General features: G+C 42.0%; 1 long non-coding RNA gene across 2 annotated transcripts; it reads left to right on the top strand.

Moving 5' to 3' along the window:
- The first annotated feature begins 298 nt into the window (after nucleotides 1-298).
- LOC125754605 (uncharacterized) lies at nucleotides 299-17,178 on the top strand. 2 transcript variants are annotated; one of them, XR_007409271.1, is made up of 3 exons: nucleotides 299-338; nucleotides 12,192-12,291; nucleotides 13,515-17,178. It is a non-coding gene; the product is annotated as an uncharacterized LOC125754605 (long non-coding RNA). The 2 variants fall into 2 exon arrangements; XR_007409270.1 differs by lacking the exon at nucleotides 299-338 and adding an exon at nucleotides 346-3,763.
- The last annotated feature ends 515 nt before the right edge of the window (nucleotides 17,179-17,693 follow it).

Below are 17,693 nucleotides of genomic sequence, written 5' to 3'. Positions count from 1 at the left end.
AGTGTAGCAAAATTAATGCAAAAACACAGTAGCATGACACATCACAAACATCATACCAAGCAGTGGTAGTCAATCTACTGAGCAAGAACAACTGGTGAGATACAACCAAAATGCAACTTTACTTCTGTCTAGTACTTTTAAGTTTTACCCAGGCCCCGTGGTTTTGCTGCTCACTCCAAAGAGCCCTACAGTCACTTTAAATAACAAATCAAGCTTCATTTCAGTGACTATAACCCCCAGCCTCTAATAAAAAAGAATCCTCTGAACTCAATTTAGGGTTAAACCTCTCTTCCCTCAGCTGGCACCAAATTCAGATGGACCTCCCACCTTGGGGTAAGGTATGTGCTCATTTTCTTTTCTTTCCCCATCCTCCCCAGCTTGTTAATTTTGACTTCAGACCTGTCTAGAGTTGAAGGGAGGGAGTAGACAGCTCTTTACAGTTGTGTAGTAAGTTTGGCTTTGTGCTTTCTGGGTCTAGCTGACATTTAAAGCAGACTCACCTGAGGATCCTCCATTGCAACTCTTGTCTCAAAAGCTAAACATTCTATTGCTCTTTTCTCTTCAACTCTGGGTTTTCCAGCTGTCCATTCCATATAGTTTCTCTGGTAGAATCCATATCATCCCCAAATAATTCTCTTCAGCTGGTCCCCTAATACCAAACAGATTGTTCTGCAAGACCCACTTTTGGTATATGAGAAACACTCATATATCTTTTGCCCCCAATAAATTGGGAATATAGACATCCCAATACAGTCACCTCTCCTTTGCTCCCACCATCACAGTTGCATTATCTAGCACATAAGATTTCTCATGCTGCTAGGAGCCTGGGTGGCCCAGTGGGTTAAGCGTCTGCCTTTTGCTCAGGTCATGATCTCGGGGTCCTGAGATCAAGCCCCCCATTGGGCTCTCTGCTCTGCGTGGAGCCTGCTTCTTCCTGTGCTGCTCCCCCTGCTTGTGCTCTCTCTCAAAAATAATTTTAAAAAAATAAAAATACATAAAAATAAAATCTTTAGAAAAAAAAGATTTTTCATGCTGGATTCAGATCCCATTTCACAATGCCTCCAAACTCCACAAGATACATATCAAGTTTCTTGGGGTCCAGCTGAAGGCTGGGGTGAAGGAGAAAGCACCCCAGCTCTCCCTCCTTGGATGCCCACTCCAAAGAAATCCTCCTCACAAAAACTCTTTATCTCTTCTCTCTTGACCCTTTTAGTCCTCCTTGTAAGTTTTAGAGCTGCTTAGTTATTTCCTCTGAAAATCTGGCTTTAGAATTTCATATCTGTTAATTCTTGGTACAAAAGAGGAAACTTAAAATTTAACATCCTTCATGCATATTTAAACCAACCAATCTCCCAGTCCTGGAAGGTTAAAGGTTTAAAAAAACATAAGTGGTATGAATATGGGTTTGGGAGCATGACAAACCTAGGTTAGAGTACAGACTTAACTAGATTTAGGGCATTGGAAAATATACTCCTTAAGTTGTTTCTCCTTCATGTGAGGAATGCTACCTGCCTTACAGGGTTCTTATGGTTGTTTTTTTTTAAAGATTTTTTGTATTTATTTATTTATTTTTTTATTTTTTATTTTATTTGAGAGAGAACACAAGCTGGGGTGGGGGACAAAGAGAGAGAGAGAAGGAAACTCCCTACTGAGCAGGGAGTCACAACACGGGGCTTGATCCCAGGACCCTGAGATCATGACCCGAGCCAAAGGCAGACATTCAACTGACTGAGCCACCCAGGTGCCCCCCTTAGTGGGTTTTAAGAGACTCAACCCAAAATACCAAACACTGCATCTGGCCCTTAGTGGGCACTCAAGCAAATGTTAGGTTTCTTCCCATCTTGCCTTTTCCCTTCCTTGAAAAACATGCCTTTGACACTCTCTACCATAAAGAACATTTGTAAATGTAACAAGGGGAGATACAGATATGCTCTTCAGTGCCATCTCTGTAGTCCAAAATAAGTTGTCTAATGTATACAGTATAGGAAAAGGGATGATATTATCATACCACTTTCATTTTGGGAGTTATCTATCTAATGGAGTTGAAGGTAGGGGACACAATCATCATGCTATTGAACTGGATCATATGTTTTCCCGAACCTGAATTTTAACTTCTAGGTTAAAAATCAATAAAACATTCATACTCAGAGCTCCAGAACTTCACATTGAGAGTTGCCAAACTCATCAACAGCTACAGGACCTGGTAATATACTTCCCCTCTTCTGACTTCATCTATCAAAGATGGAAAAAACTACTGATGTTATTTAATGTGTGAGACACTAAGTGGTCTGTATAATAGTTGACATAAACCCCACAACAACCCTAAGGAAAAGTAATGTGATTATACACTTTTAAGAAAAGGGACACAGAAGCTACAGACACAGAGCTAAAAGTGGTAGACCTGGGACTTGAACACAGTTAGTTAAACTCTTTATTATACTAGCCTGCCTCTTGGGAAAAAAAGGTAACTATTAAGAAATGTGAAACTTGGCAGCTCATCTATGAAAGTACCCTGACACTATTATCAGTTCAGGCCCTCCTAAAGCAAATGCCAAGACAAGAGTAGACATACAAGAGATTTATTGGGGAAACATTATGAAAGATAAAAGAGGAGGGAGCAGGAGATGGGGAGAGCCTTTAGATTGTGATCCATGTCTCACACTGGTGAAAAGAGAGGTAAGGAGGGAGGATTAGTCAGGAAGAGTACCAGACTGCAGTGCAATCATGAGAAAGTCTGTACCAGGCCAATAGAGAGTACAAGCAAAGATTAAGGAGTCCACCAATGAGCAGCAATGATCCAGCTCTAGATGCACAACTGTGCTCAGTTATAGTGTGGGAGCAATCTGCAGAAAGTGTGGCCTTAGCATAAATGTCAGGGGAGCTCCAAAGGTTCTTTTGAGGAAATAGCTGTATGACTCTATGGCTATCACAGACCTGGTGAGTTTTTCCTGGTGGTCATCCACATACCTCCTACTGATTGGAGCCTGAATTTTTGCAAGGTGCCTGAAGCTGATCTCTTCTACATTAAGCCACCAGAGGGGCTGCCACTCTCAAGCACTGTCACCTAAAAGCCTGGGTATCCTGGTTAGCAGAAGGCTCTATCCAGGGTCTGGGACCCTCAATGCTTTCCTTTCTGGAGGTGGCTAGGCAAGCTGCATCTTGGACATGTGATGGGAATACCAGCCTTCTGTGTGAGCAGGAAGTGGTAAGAACCCCAGAGAACCAGGCTGTGGAGGCTGCTGGCCATCCACCACCAAGGCCCCTGGCCCCAAATCATGGACAGAGCCTGCAATGCATAGGGATGTTCACACAGGAGGTGAAACCCCTTTTCTCCTAAGTTGTTGGACCACGTGTCTTTGCAAGTTCCCTTTACCTGGAGTCTCCTCTGACTCTGGGTCTGGGCTGACACATACATCAGAGGCACTGCATGCACAGAGCAATGTTCATTGCAGAATCACCAAAACAGGCTGGGGCACATCTGAGCCCTTTGGGGTGTCTACACAAGGTGGGTAGTAGAGGGATGGGTGAGGTCTTGTCTGAGCTGAGGTCTAACTCCATTTGTGGAAAAGCTAATTCATTAAACTCAGAAAAGAGCCAGCTCCTGCTTCAGCCCCAAGCTACCTGGTCAGACCCAGGTCAGACATCAGCCTACTCAAAGACTATCCCAACCAATGTTTCCAGTTAGGAATCCTTGAGACTTTTTTCTCCTCCCTACAGAAAAGGAGGGAAAGGCAAGTGCTCTGACCTGCAATGTTGCCTCCAGGTAAGTGTGTCCAGGATAATCTGGCCATCAGTCTCAGAAGGTTTGGTGCCTGCTGCAGGCTGGAGCAGAAACCAAAATCAGAACCCCCCCCCCCCCCCCCCCCCCCCGCAGAGGAGTGTGACTTGGGTGAGCCTTTCCACATCCTACCTGAGCACCACCACTCTGAGCACCAGGGGAGTGGATTCTTCCTATCTTGTCAAACTGGCACAGTGAGCCTCTGGAAACTTATCTCACTCCAGCTGGAAGCTAGCCTGACCAGCAGACATCAGGCTGCCATGACCTTGAAGAACGGTCTGGAGACATGAAGGTCCCCCCAGATGGCATCACAGTGAACATCAAAAGCCAAGGGCACATTCATTTTTCTTACTTTGCTTCACAGATAATTTTCTTATATTACACGTGTCACTTTTTCTTTACAACTTGTTATTTTTTTGTTTCAGTGCTTTAGAAAAGCATTCCCCCTTGAATTCTTATGAGTATTTTCTTTTAGTTTCTTTTCCTCACTTTATAGTTTACATCCTCTCTAGGCACACAGAAAACCATACTTCATATTCCCATAGCACCCCCAGCCTCTTGCTGTTGAATAAGGCCACACGACCAGTCTCAGCCAATTAGCTCTGCACAGCAGTGATTTATATTACTTCTAGACCACTATTTTAAAGGAGTGAGAGATATCCATGACACTCTCCACTTGCCAATGACCAGCGATGTTCCAGATAGTGGAGCCTCTGTCACCTGGGATCCCTGACAGACTGGGAAGCAGAACCCTCTCTCGACCTTCACCAACATATGTTGGGCATTTATTGTGTGCTTGAAATAAACCTTTGCTGTGTTAAGCCACAGGGGTTTGGCATTGTTACCCCAGGATAAGTTTAGCTTAATCTGACAAACACAGCAATGGCTCTCAAAATTTAGAGTGCAATGGTCACTTGTGAAACTTGTTAAAATGCCTATTATGTCACAAAAAATATACTGGGGGACAGACTTACGGCTTAGTGATGATTACTCATTTAGCTGATTTAATAGATCCTTTAAAATTGTATACATTTTCATTTTAATCTTATAGTATTTGTTACCCAGGTAGTAGAGATTCTCTTCAGAAAAACAGAAGACACAAGCAAAAAGGAAAATTAACATAAGTATCCAGAATTCTAACACACAGAGACATTGCTAACCTTCCGATGTTAACATGTCAGGAATTTTCCTGTGAAAATAGACTATCTTAGGAATGGAAAAAGAATCCATAGTACTCCTTTCAAGAGAGCTCTATCCACTCTCCTAAACAACCCCCACCCCTAAGGCGCGCGCACGCGCACACACACACACACACACCCACACACACACACACGGGGCAGAACACAAACACACGCACGCGCAGAAGTGTACACTTCAGGGCAAGAGTGTAGGGAATGCAGTCCCAGAAAGGATTGTCCGCCCGCCCCCACCCCTGGGGGCTACATGTACCAGCCATGCTCGCGCCCATCTGCTGAGATCTGGGGTGCTTACCTCACTTTCTCCATCTTTCGCTGGACAAGTCCACATCCTCCGCACTAGGAAGGTGGCACCCATGCAGGGTTCCCGCCCACCTCCCCAGCATTCCCCATTGGCCACCATTTTCTGAATTTAAATGGGTAGAGGGCGTGGCTGCGGTGTGAGAAGTGCAGAACTGGACCTGCGGGGGGGGCAGGAGGGATTGGTCCCCTGACCTTCCTTTTACCTTTCCAGTGACTTGCAGGTGGCTCCCACCTTCACACTGACTTGCGGGGAACCTAGGCATCCAGCTTGCTTTCAATGCAACAGGGAGTTGGTACCTAAACCTGACCGCCCATTTCCTCCCCGGAAGCCTCCCCTAAGCCCCTTATACTAGCTTTTTTTTTTTTTTTAAGATTTATTTATTTATTTATTTATGAGAGATCGGGAGAAGCAGGCTCCATATTTATTTATTTATTTATTTATTTATGAGAGATCGGGAGAAGCAGGCTCCATGTCGGGAGCCCGACGCGGGACTCGATCCTGGAGTTCCGGGATCGCGCCCTGGGCCAAAGGCAGGCGCCAAACCGCTGAGCCACTCAGGGATCCCCCCCTTATACTAGTTTTTAAAAATTATGTATCAGGGGATGCCTGGGTGGCTTAGCTGTTGAGCGTCTAAACTTCGGCTGGGGGCATGATCCTGGAATCTGTATTGAGTCCTGCATCCGGCTCCCTCTGGGGAGCCTCCTTCGCCCACCGCCTGTGTCTCTGCCTCTCTCTCTGTGTCTCTCATGAATAAACAAATAAAATCCTTTTAAAAATTGTCAGTTTTGTCCTATACGATTATTATTATTACTGATAGTAATATCCACCTACATCCAGTTTGTCATTAGAAAATAGAAAAGAGCTATCTGTTGTCGTTTGGGAAACAGCCAGTAGATTGGACTGTGTGTGGGGGTAAACAATCCAGCCACCTGTTTTCCTTGTTCAGTAATAACACAAATATAGATCCTTTAGGCACCCACTTATTTGGAAGTTTGAAATGTACAGAGCAGCTGGAGGCTCCTCTTGTGGGGGAGAGGAGGTTGGTTTTCCATGAAGTCAGGCTCTAAGGTCATATAATCTCATAATACCAAGGACACCTTGGAATTTCAGATTTTAAAAGCTGGTCACAATGTTCTGGTCTTCAAAATTATTATTATTCAACCTCCACAGTTGATCTATCTCCCATTTCTCCACCACAATTCACATCCTTATTAACCCTTTCCAATTACAACCCAAAATGTCCTACTACTTACCACCCCAGAGATAGATGTAGGTTGTGGAGTTTGAAACTTACAATTTGGAGGACCGTCTTTAAGAAAAGAAGCATTAGGGATCCCTGGGTGGCGCAGCGGTTTGGCGCCTGCTTTTGGCCCAGGGCGCGATCCTGGAGACCCGGGATCAAATCCCACGTCGGGCTCCCGGTGCATGGAGCCTGCTTCTCCCTCTGCCTATGTCTCTGCCTCTCTCTCTGTGTGTGACTATCATAAATAAATAAAAATTTAAAAAAATAAAAAAAAAGAAAAGAAGCATTAAAAAGTCATGTGTGATGCAGGCAATTAGGTACCAAAATTAATACTTATTTGTAATGAACAAAGAAATTATAAAATTTGGGCAGCTGACATATATGAAACATCCCAATTTCTATAGAATTGACACAAAATGAACAAACGTTTTACAATTTTTAAAAGTAAAAAGTGTTTTATTCAAGCCCAAGTTAGGACAGCTGCCTGGGAAACATGCTCTTCATAGGAAAGAAAGCATTCAGGAGAATGAATAGTTTTTACAGGGTTATATACTTTTTACATCTTAGAAAAACTCAAAAGACTATATCATATCAGCAGGAAATCACAAGTTTTATTGTAAAGGAATGCAGGGAGTAGGAACAATGATCAATATCTCAAGGACAAGATGGTTTTCCTTTAGGCCACTCATTCACAAAGTAGATATACAATGCATGCATGGTGGGCCATAAATCAGACTTTTGGTTTGAACAAAGTTTATATACAGTCATGTTGACTTAGAAAGAAATCTAAAATGACTTCCCTTGTTTATCAGGCCTTTAGAGTTTTTCTCTCATCCCAAATAATATTTTTATTAACTGCCTGGTACACCTCTGATTTTTCCCCCCACAATTTTTTGGCTATAAACCCTTTGATCCTCTCTTCATATGACATCTTCATAATATCATTTTTCCTAGTGAAAATGTTAAGATAATTCAACCTTTCCTTTGCATGATTAATCAATTTATTATGATTATTGATAAAAGTTTGAACTTTACTACTTATTATTGTTGATAGGCAAATTTTTAGTATTGTCAAATTTCAGTAAACTGCTGTCAACTTCTATCAAGTTTCTTATGTGGGCTTAAGATTTATTTTAGATTTTATTGTGAAAATTTTTATCTTAAATATTCTTAATAATGACACAGTGCCACGTCAATGTCCTAAAGGGAGCAGAATTTGCCACCCCAAAATATGTCTCTTTGGCATATTTGGCAAGAGTTTATTTTAGGCTGATCCTCCTTTAAAAAAAAAAACAACATCCACAGGAAAAGTTCTGAAAGCTGAATACAAGTTACCCTTTTGAAAGAGGAATTTGTGTTTATAAGGGAAATCTGAATTCGTAAGGGATCTCCCTCCATTTGCCAGGGGGAAAAAAAGGATGACTAATTCTCTAGAAATTCTTGGGGTATGTCTCTGGCTAAGTTGGTGGAGCATGATCCTATAGCGTGCAGAGACTACTAAAACACACACACACTCTCTCTCTCTCTCTCTCTAGACTCTTAACAACGGCAAAGGCAAAGACCTAAATCTGCATAACAACCTTAAGATAGTTTACTGTGCTTTGCCTTGTAATCTCCCTTAACTGACTCCCAACATCTTCCTTTGTCTTTATCTGGAGTTGGTATATAAGATGGTGACTTGGGCCATTTTGGGGAGTTACTCAGTTTTCCTGGGTTTCTCCCATGTTATTAAACTTATTTCATTTTCTCTTGTTAATCATTTATTACAGGGGGTAGCGGAGGTCTCAGCCAAGAACCCAGAAGAGTGAAGGGAAAATTATTTTTCTTCCCCTACCCTTCAAGTTCATCCAGCTGAACTAAGAATTAGATTTACTTGAGACAGGTTAGCAGGGGTGGGGGAAGCTTTATTATGTGCATACAGAGGCCCAGTAATGAAATTGAGACCTAAAGAAATGAACAAAGCTGCTACTTTTTAGACAAAAAGACGGAATAAATCTGTGAGGAATTGATAAGACAATGAAAAGTTAGCATTGGGCTTCAAATCAGCAAAGAATTCTAAACAGAATTTGGTCTGGGATAGTAAATTAGTAAAAAAAAAAATAACAAGAATTGTTTCTACAGCTTTCTCAACCATGCATTCCCTATCTCTGGTGATAAGAATGTTTCTTTTTACCTCCTGGAACAGGGAGGGTATATTTCACCTAGGAGATTTATTTTCTGATTTTAGGAGGACATAGGAGGATCTGAACATTCTTCCTGCACAGGCTGTCTCTTAAGTAACTTTTACTTAAAATAATCATATGCCAAAGATGCCTGGCTGGCTCAGTTGGTAGAGCATGTGACTCTTGATCTTAAGGTATTGAGTTCCAGCACCATGTTGGGAGTAGAAAAATGAAAAAGATAAATAAATAATAATATGCCAAAGTGGCACATTTTGGGGCAGCCTGCCCTTGGCCCCTACAATGGTATCTTGTCAATGTCAGTGTTTCATGCTGAATAACCAAGAAATTAATATTAACCTGTGTAGATATGATTGGGCAAAACCACAAGCATGGTTGGTATAACAAAGGCAGGAATCCATTTTTGATCAATCATATTGTACATATAGGACAGCATAGAAGTCAAGACTAAAAAAAATTCTTGGAATCAGGAAATGAAGTAGGAAATAGTGTCAAATGCTAGCAAGTGGCTAGTGTTAAACAATCATGCTTTTAATTTGAGCTATAAGATTTGTTCATGGTTCACTAAGCATACGAAATGCATTAAGAATGCAGCATTAGGCTCATTAGCCTTCAACTCGCACAACCCTAGTTTGAATCCTAGAGTTTCTACTCACCACCTTATGAAGCTTACTAGTATTTACTTAATTATACCTAGAAGGCTGAGAAGCACATGGATAAATTATCCAAGTAAACCTAAACTAAATGTAAGTCCAAATCAACTTCCTCTTAGCTGATCCAAAACATGTCCACATTCATCTCACCAGTAAAAATGTGACAGGAAGTAGGAGTGGAAGAAGACAATAGTCTTAAGTTGTAGTCAATATTCTTGTTTAACCTAACTTTACAAAAATATGTGGCATCTAGCATGGCCTCTATATTAATTTTCTATTGCCATGTAACAAAATACCAAACTTAGCTGTTTAAATTAACACCTATTTATTTGGCTCACAGATTGGTAAATCGGAAGTCTAGATGTGTTATGACTGTGTTCCCTGCTCAGGATCTCTTAAGGCTGAAATCAAGGTGTCAGCCAGGCTGCATTCTCATATGGAGCTTAGAGCCCTTTTGCAAGCTTACATGATTGTGGCAGAATTCAGTTTCTTGTGGTTGTAGGATTGAGATCATACTTTGCTCTTAGTAGCTGGAGCCATTCTCAGTTTTTTTTTTTTTTTTTTAATTTTTATTTATTTATGATAGTTACAGAGAGAAAGAGAGGCAGAGACACAGGCAGAGGGAGAAGCAGGCTCCATGCACCGGGAGCCTGATGTGGGATTCGATCCTGGGTCTCCAGGATCGCGCCCTGGGCCAAAGGCAGGCGCCAAACCGCTGCGCCACTCAGGGATCCCCCATTCTCAGTTTAGATGTTACCCACATTCCTTGCCACATGGCCCCTCTATCTTCAAAGCCAAAAGTGGAAAAGTCCCCTGATGTTGAATTCCTTTCATGCTTCAAATCTCTCTGATATGAGGAAGGGTAATCTCTTTAAGCGTTCATCCAATTAGGTTATGTCCACTTAGTAACTGCCATTTTGATTAACTCAATGATTTGAGACTCTGATAACATCTGTAAAATCTCTTCTGCCATGTAATATAACATAATCACAGGTGTGATACCTCATATTCACAGATTCCATCTAAAACCAAGAGGAGGAAAAAAAAAAAAAAAATAAAATAAAACCAAGAGGAGGGAATTTGGAAATCATATAAGTGTTAAGGTCACTGAGGGGACCATCTTAGAATTTTGCCAACTATAACCCTTCCCAGAGGCTTATATGGTGCCCATATGAATCCAAGGGCCATGAAACGTAAGCTTCATTAGCTTCAAGGTGAATTCACCTCTGCATTACCTCCACACATTCTGAGTTTTTCAGTTCACCTATACAATTTTATTCTGCTGATGGGACCCCTCAACCTCACAACCATACACAATTGTGAATTAGATACTGCTTACAGTTCTAATGGAAGTTATAAACTAAATTGGCCAACAATGATTTTGCATTTACCTAGATTGGGGATAATAGCCTTACATCTTGGGCATGCAGTGAAAGGCAATCATGATTTCTTATATATCCACCAGAGTATGTCAGATTGAGGCTAGATAGGTTGGAAGAGACACAAAGAAATGGTACTTGTTCTTTAGAGACCTTTGGGAACCTCATTACTTTGCCTGCTATGTACCCCACATGAGAATGGTTGCTTTGCATAGGATAGTGGGCTATTCCACACATGCCCTCTCAGCAGTCTGTGAGGTAGGGATTATTAGCAAGTCTTCAAATAAGAATTTGGGGAGAACAATGTCCAGTGTGGATCAGAGTTATTAGAGAAAAATTTAAAAAGTAAGTGACCAAATTAATCTGCCTTATTTTCTGATTTCATGTTGTCATTCTCCTCAAGTACTCTAGATGGTAATCCCACAATCCATTGAATAATCTTACATTCTATATCTTGACATTCAAGGCTCTTCAGGATACAACCTGAGTCACATATTCTCAGCTTTCCCAACTATTTTTCCCCTGCTACAGCCAAAAGAAACCCCAAATCAGTGTGACCCAAACATGCTTTATACTTCTCCACTTTGTGCTCTTGCTGTGTCATTATCCTAAAACAAGAAATTCCCTTATACCTGACAGTATAAAGGAATAGGAATGGCACCCAGTGCTCATCCCATCAAGTGCTGGAGAGGATGTGGAGAAAAGGGAGCCCTCTTGCACTGTTGGTGGGAATGTGAACTGGTGCAGCCACTCTGGAAAACTGTGTGGAGGTTCCTCAGAGTTAAAAATAGATCTGCCCTACGACCCAGCAATTGCACTGCTGGGGATTTACCCTAAAGATACAGATGCAGTGAAATGGCAGGATACCTGCACCCCAATGTTTATAGCAGCAATGTCCACCATAGCCAAACTATGGAAGGAGCCTCAGTGTCCATCAACAGATGAATGGATAAAAAGGATGTGGTCAAAAAAAAAAAAAAGAAGATGTGGTCTATGTATACAATGGAATATTACCCAGCCATTAGAAACGACAAATACCCACCATTTGCTTCTACGTGGATGGAACTGGAGGGTATTATGCTGAGTGAAATAAGTCAATCGGAGAAGGACAAACATTACATGATCTCATTCATTTGGGGAATATAAAAAATAGTGAAAGGGAATAAAGGGGAAAGGAGAGAAAATGAGTGGGAAATATCAGTGAGGGTGACAGAACATGAGAGACTCCTAGCTCTGGGAAACGAACAAGGGGTAGTGGAAAGGGAGGTGCGTGGGGGGATGGGGTGACTGCGTGACGGGCTGAGGGGGGCACTTGATGGGATGAGCACTGGGTGTTATACTATATGTTGGCAAATCAAACTCCAATCAAATAAATATACAAAAGAAAAAAAAGGAATAGGAATGGCAATATAAAGGAAAGTGTATCTCATGAAGGAATTGTTTCTTGTTATGTTTCAGGAACACACAATAGAGTACAGGTGCTGAGAGCCATGAGAATCCAGCCCTATGACAGCAAAGCTTTCATGCCACCATTACTTCTAGAGAAAACCATTGCTTGGTTTGTAGTCTTATGTCTGGTTTCATCACTTATGGTACATACATGATTTCCTTCACTTTGAACACTTTTGATCCCTTCCTCCATCCTTTCTCATGCCTCCCCTTTTGCTATAAGTACCTCAATTTGTTTCCATGCACTCTTTGAATAAATATTATAGAACTTTCCCTCTACCAAACTGAATGTAGTTGGAAATATTCTCCTCCCAGTGAAGTAGATGTTTAACAGCCTTGCTCTCTCTCTCTCTCTCTCTCTTTCTCTCTCTCTCTCTCACACACCCACACCAAAAAGCCCTTAAGTGGACTGCATTGAAAACTCCTCTCAAGAGCAAACACAGAAGAGAGGCATTCTGAGTGCAATCATAGAGAAAATGTCAAAGCTTACAGCCTGGGGCACCAAGGTGGCGCAGTCAGTTAAGCATTTGACTCTTGGTTTCGGGTTCAGGGCTATAAGATCAAGCTCTGTGTCAGGTATGCTTAAGACTCTCTCCTTTCTTTCTTCCTCTGCCCCTCTGCACGGTGCACTCGCATACTGTCTCTCTCTCTCTCTCTCAAATAACTAAATCTTAAAAAAAAAAAAGCTTACAGCTTGGACATTAGGTCTTGGTGAAGTGGTTCACTGAGTAACAGATGTGTTGCCCTGTAGGTTAGTCCAAAATTCTCTCTGAAAGCTGACAGGATTGGGAGATTAAAAAGCAATGTACCCACAGTTCTTTGCTCCTTTGACTTGGTGAGCATTTCATATTACCGATGAACACCACCAAGCTTTGGCCATACCACCATGATATACAAGGCACAGAATGGGTTGCTTCATTCACTCACATGCACTATCATCCCTTTTATATCCTTTGCATGGTATATTTGCTATCTTAGTAGTACCCAATCTCACACTACTTAAACCAAACCCAAATCTTCCTTCTTGCACATCTCTGAATTTAGACTAGACTAAAAATTTAGAAATAAAAATTTGTAAATGCTGGGCAGCCTGGGTGGCTCAGCGGTTTGGCGCTTGCCTTTGGCCCAGGGTGTGATCCTGAAGACCAGGGATTGAGTCCCACATCGGGCTCCCTGCATGGAGCCTGCTCCTCCCTCTGCCTGTGTTTCTGCCTCTCTCTCTCTCTCTCTCTGTGTGTCTCTCATGAAAAAATAAATAAATAATCTTTTTAAAAAATTTGTAAATGCTATATGGATAAAATTTTATAAATCTGTTTTTGACCTCATTTGCAGATGAGAAAATAGAAACAGAAGAAGATTAAATATATGGCTAAATTCATCTAGCAAGCCAAGAAAGAGATTGGCCCTGGAACCATGTCTGTGGTATCCCAACTATTCTTACTAGATTCCTTGACTAGCCTATATAATTCAGGAGAGACTTGTTCCCCACATCTCACCTTCCAGAGTTTTTCAGAATACATTATAGGAATCTTCCCCTGGTGAAACCTGCTAACAGAAAAGTGGGCTCCAGGCGCATTTACAGGCAGCCAGGGTGGACAGTACAGGCCTTTTCGCATGGCAGGAGCTGAAGGTATCAGAAAGCAGGTAGGGCAGCCATGCAGGCAAGGGGGAGGGCAGTCAGCCCCTGGCAGCTGCTGCCATGACAGGAGTCTCCAGGGGCATGGCCTTTCTCTGGGGAATCTGAGGAAGCCAAGGGTGGGTTTCTGGGATTCCTGTTCTCTGGTGAGGCTGCACTTCTGTGGCAGAAACACAGCCTCCCTCCCTCAGAGCCTCTCTACAGCACAGATTCCATGGAGGTCTGGTTTCACTTTGCAGGGCCTGTCTGCATGGAGTTGAGGAGTAATGCCCTCTCCAGCTCAGAGGTTCCCCCTCGCCTCTGCATTCTTTCCTAATGACACCCACAGCAGTATTTTGGTCTCAAGACTAGCTGCTGTGGATTGCAGCAGGCCCCTTCTAGCCTGTAGCTCTCAGGCTCTCCCCTACTCTTGCCCCAGGGGAAATAACCAAGTGGGAAGTGCAATGACAAGAGCCTTCTCTTTTCTGCTTCTGGCCTCATCCTAACTGGGGCTTCTCTCTCTCTCTCTCTCTCTCTCTCTCTCTCTCTATCTCTATATCTCCGTCCCTTCCCCTCCCCCCCCTTCTCTGCTTATACTCAGAGAAACAAGGAAGGGGCTCTGAGGAAAGGTAGGGTAGCAACCCAAGATGCTGGGAAACACTCAGGGACTGGGAAAGCAGATCCAACTTGGGCCAGAGGGAGGCAGTACCAGGCCCTGGGCTGGGCAGGACCCAGGCTGTCACTTGCTGGAGGGCTCTGGAGGCCTAGGAGACTTCTACCCCTCTTCAGGCCTCTGTTCATGTCCTTCTTCTCCTTAAAAGGTGGAGGAAGGAGTTATGGTACAACAATGCAGGATGTCCCTTCCAGCTCCAGGATGCTAGGAGTTCAATGCTGCCTACCATGGTGAGGAGGAGCAGTGGGGACTTCTTCAGATTGTGGGTGCACTGCTGCTTTTCCTGGAAGCCAGACAAGGTCAGAGCCCAGAACTTGTCCTATGCTGGCCTTCCCTGCTGGGCCCCAACATGCACTCACAGCCTTACTCTTGGCCTCCAGGACTCTCAGAAGGGCCCAGGATAACCCAAGTCTGAGATATGGATGACAGGGGTTGGAATAGAGCAGATAGATTCATAATATTGGATATTTGGTCCAAAGAAATGTATATTTAATTATTGTTTTTCTGTCTTCTGTCCTGTATATGCTGATTAATAAGACACAAATGTCCCTGAGGAGTTTATTGACTTATAGGGTACATAGATGTCTAAATGTGGTTTTAACTCATGATGATAATAAAGTCTGAGTCACCTGGTGATTTAGGAGCACTAGGAAAGGACACCTAACTCAGCTTGCTCTGGTAACTGTCAGGGAAGTCCTCTAGGAGCAAGTGATACTTTAGTTGAGTTTTAATGATTGAATAGGATTTTGCTTAACAGAGAAGGAAAGGTCAGTCTAAATAGAAGTGGCAGGAAAAGGTTTGAGGCAAAGGCATGGAGGCTTGGCCACAGAGGTCTAACTGGACCCGACTAGTCAATGTCTGACGAGAATTCAGATGACAAATGTCCATTACAGAGGCCAGTTTGGCAGTGTACCCTAAATGTACCATATAACCACACAGTCTCCCTTCTCGACACTGAGAAATACTCGTGCATATGCACAGGGAGGAATGCAGAAAAAAGATAGCATATTTCTTTTCTTTTTTTTTAACCTTTTCTTTTTATTTATTTATTTATTTATTTATTTAGAGTTCAATTTGCTAACATATAGCATAACACCCAGTGCTCATCTCATCAAGTGCCCCCCTCAGTGCCCCATCCCCCCGCCCACTTGCCTTTCCACCACCCCTTGTTCGTTTCCCAGAGTTAGGAGTCTCTCATGTTCTGTCTCCCTTTCTGATATTTCCCACTCATTTTTCTCCTTTCCCCTTTATTCTCTTTCACTATATTTTATATTCCCCAAATGAATGAGACCATATAATGTTTGTCCTTCTCCGATTGACTTATTTCACTCAGCATAATACCCTCCAGTTCTATCCACGTCGAAGCAAATGGTGGGTATTTGTCATTTCTAATGGCTGGGTAATATTCCATTGTATACATAAACCACATCTTCTTTATCCATTCATCTGTTGATGGACACTGAGGCTCCTTCCATAGTTTGGCTATTGTGGATATTGCTGCTAGAAACATCGGGGTGCAGGTGTCCTGGCATTTCACCGTATCTGTAAAAGATAGCATATTTCTAATAGCAAAGCACTGGAAACCATCTCAATCTCTATCACTAAGGAATAAACTACAGTATGTTCGTTCATACTATGCAATATATGCAGGAGTTACATATGACCTAAATCTATAGATCTAGCATTTTTTTTTGAGCACAGGACATAATGAACTCAGTTCTGACACTGAAGGAGTGTCAGATCCCACAGGTTAAGGGCTCAGTCCCACAAGACTGCACCCCACTCCCTTCAGATGCCAACCTTAAGTCCAGGTTATCATTAGTGCTTCTGACCTACTAGATCAGAGGTTCCTACGACTCCACTCCATCCTGGGATTCAATTAACTTGCTAGATTGATTCATATTTACTTATGTTTTATAGTTTATTACAAAGGATATTATAAAGGATACAGATGAATAACTGGATGTAAAGGTATAAAGGGTGAGGTCCAAAAGGGTCCCAAATGGAGGAGCTTCTGTCCTCATAGACCTGGGGTGTGCCACCATCCCAGGATGTGGAAGCATTCACCAACATGGAAGCTCATCAAATCTTGTTGTTCAAAACCTTTCATATAGCTTAGTCTGCAGCCTTCCCCACCTTCCCCTTCCCAGAAGTTGGTGAGAGGGACTGAAAGTTCAAGTTGGTCTTTCTAGTAACCAGTGCAATCTTGAGGCTACCAAAGGGCCCAATCCTAGATCAATTTATGAGAATAAACTCAAAAGGAGGTCTTCATGAATGACAAAAGACATTCTTTTTTTTAAGACATTCTTATCACTCCGGAAATTATAAGGGTTTGAGGAGTTTTATGCCAGGAACTGGGGACAAAAACCAAATGTATTTCTTATTATATATATCACAATAGGTAACAACATGGATAGATTTCCAAGACACAGTTGAGAAAAAAAAAAGAAAAGAAAAGAAAAGAAAGAAAAGAAAAGAAAAAAAAGAAAAGAAAAGAAAAGAAAAGAAAAGAAAAGAAAAGAAAAGAAAAGAAAAGAAAAGAAAAGAAAAGAAATGAAAAAAGAACACTTGATTGACGTTTGGGGACACCGGGGTGGCTCAGCGGTTGAGAAGGTCTGCCTTCAACTCAGGGCGTGATCCCGGGAGTCTGGAATCTCCCTGTGAGGAGCCTGCTTTTCCCTCTGCCTGTCTCTGCCTCTTTCTGTGTGTCTCTCATGAATAAATAAAATCTTTTTTTAAAAAAGAACATTTGGTGAATGAAATGTAAGGTACAAGGCCATTTATATAATGTCATTTAGATTCTATGAACATATATATATGTGTGTACATCTGTGTACAAGCATGTGTGTATGTGATTTGTGTCCTCTCATGTGAATTACCTCTTCACGTACTTTGCTCATCTTCCATTGGGTGAGTAGAGATTTGTAGTTTTCAAAGATATCTCTAAATCTGTAATATGTTTTAAATATTTCATCCCAATTTCTTTTGTGCCATTTAATATTATTTGAGATTTTTCTTAAAAGATTTTGAAAGACATAATTCCTTATTATTATTTTTTAGTTGCAAAAGCATGCTTGTAGGGGCAGCTGGCTGGCTCAGTTGGAAGAGCATGCAACTCTGGATTTTGGGGTCGTGAGTTCCAGCCCCACATGTGTGTAGAGATTACTAAAAACAAAACAAAACAAAACAAAAAACCTCAATTTTTTTTTAAAAAGCATGCTTG

Source organism: Canis lupus, chromosome X, assembly GCF_003254725.2.
Source record: "Canis lupus dingo isolate Sandy chromosome X, ASM325472v2, whole genome shotgun sequence".
Taxonomy (NCBI): Eukaryota; Metazoa; Chordata; class Mammalia; order Carnivora; family Canidae; genus Canis; species Canis lupus.
The sequence above is the reverse complement of the archived record's forward strand: the minus strand, read 5'-3'. Positions and strand labels throughout refer to the sequence as shown.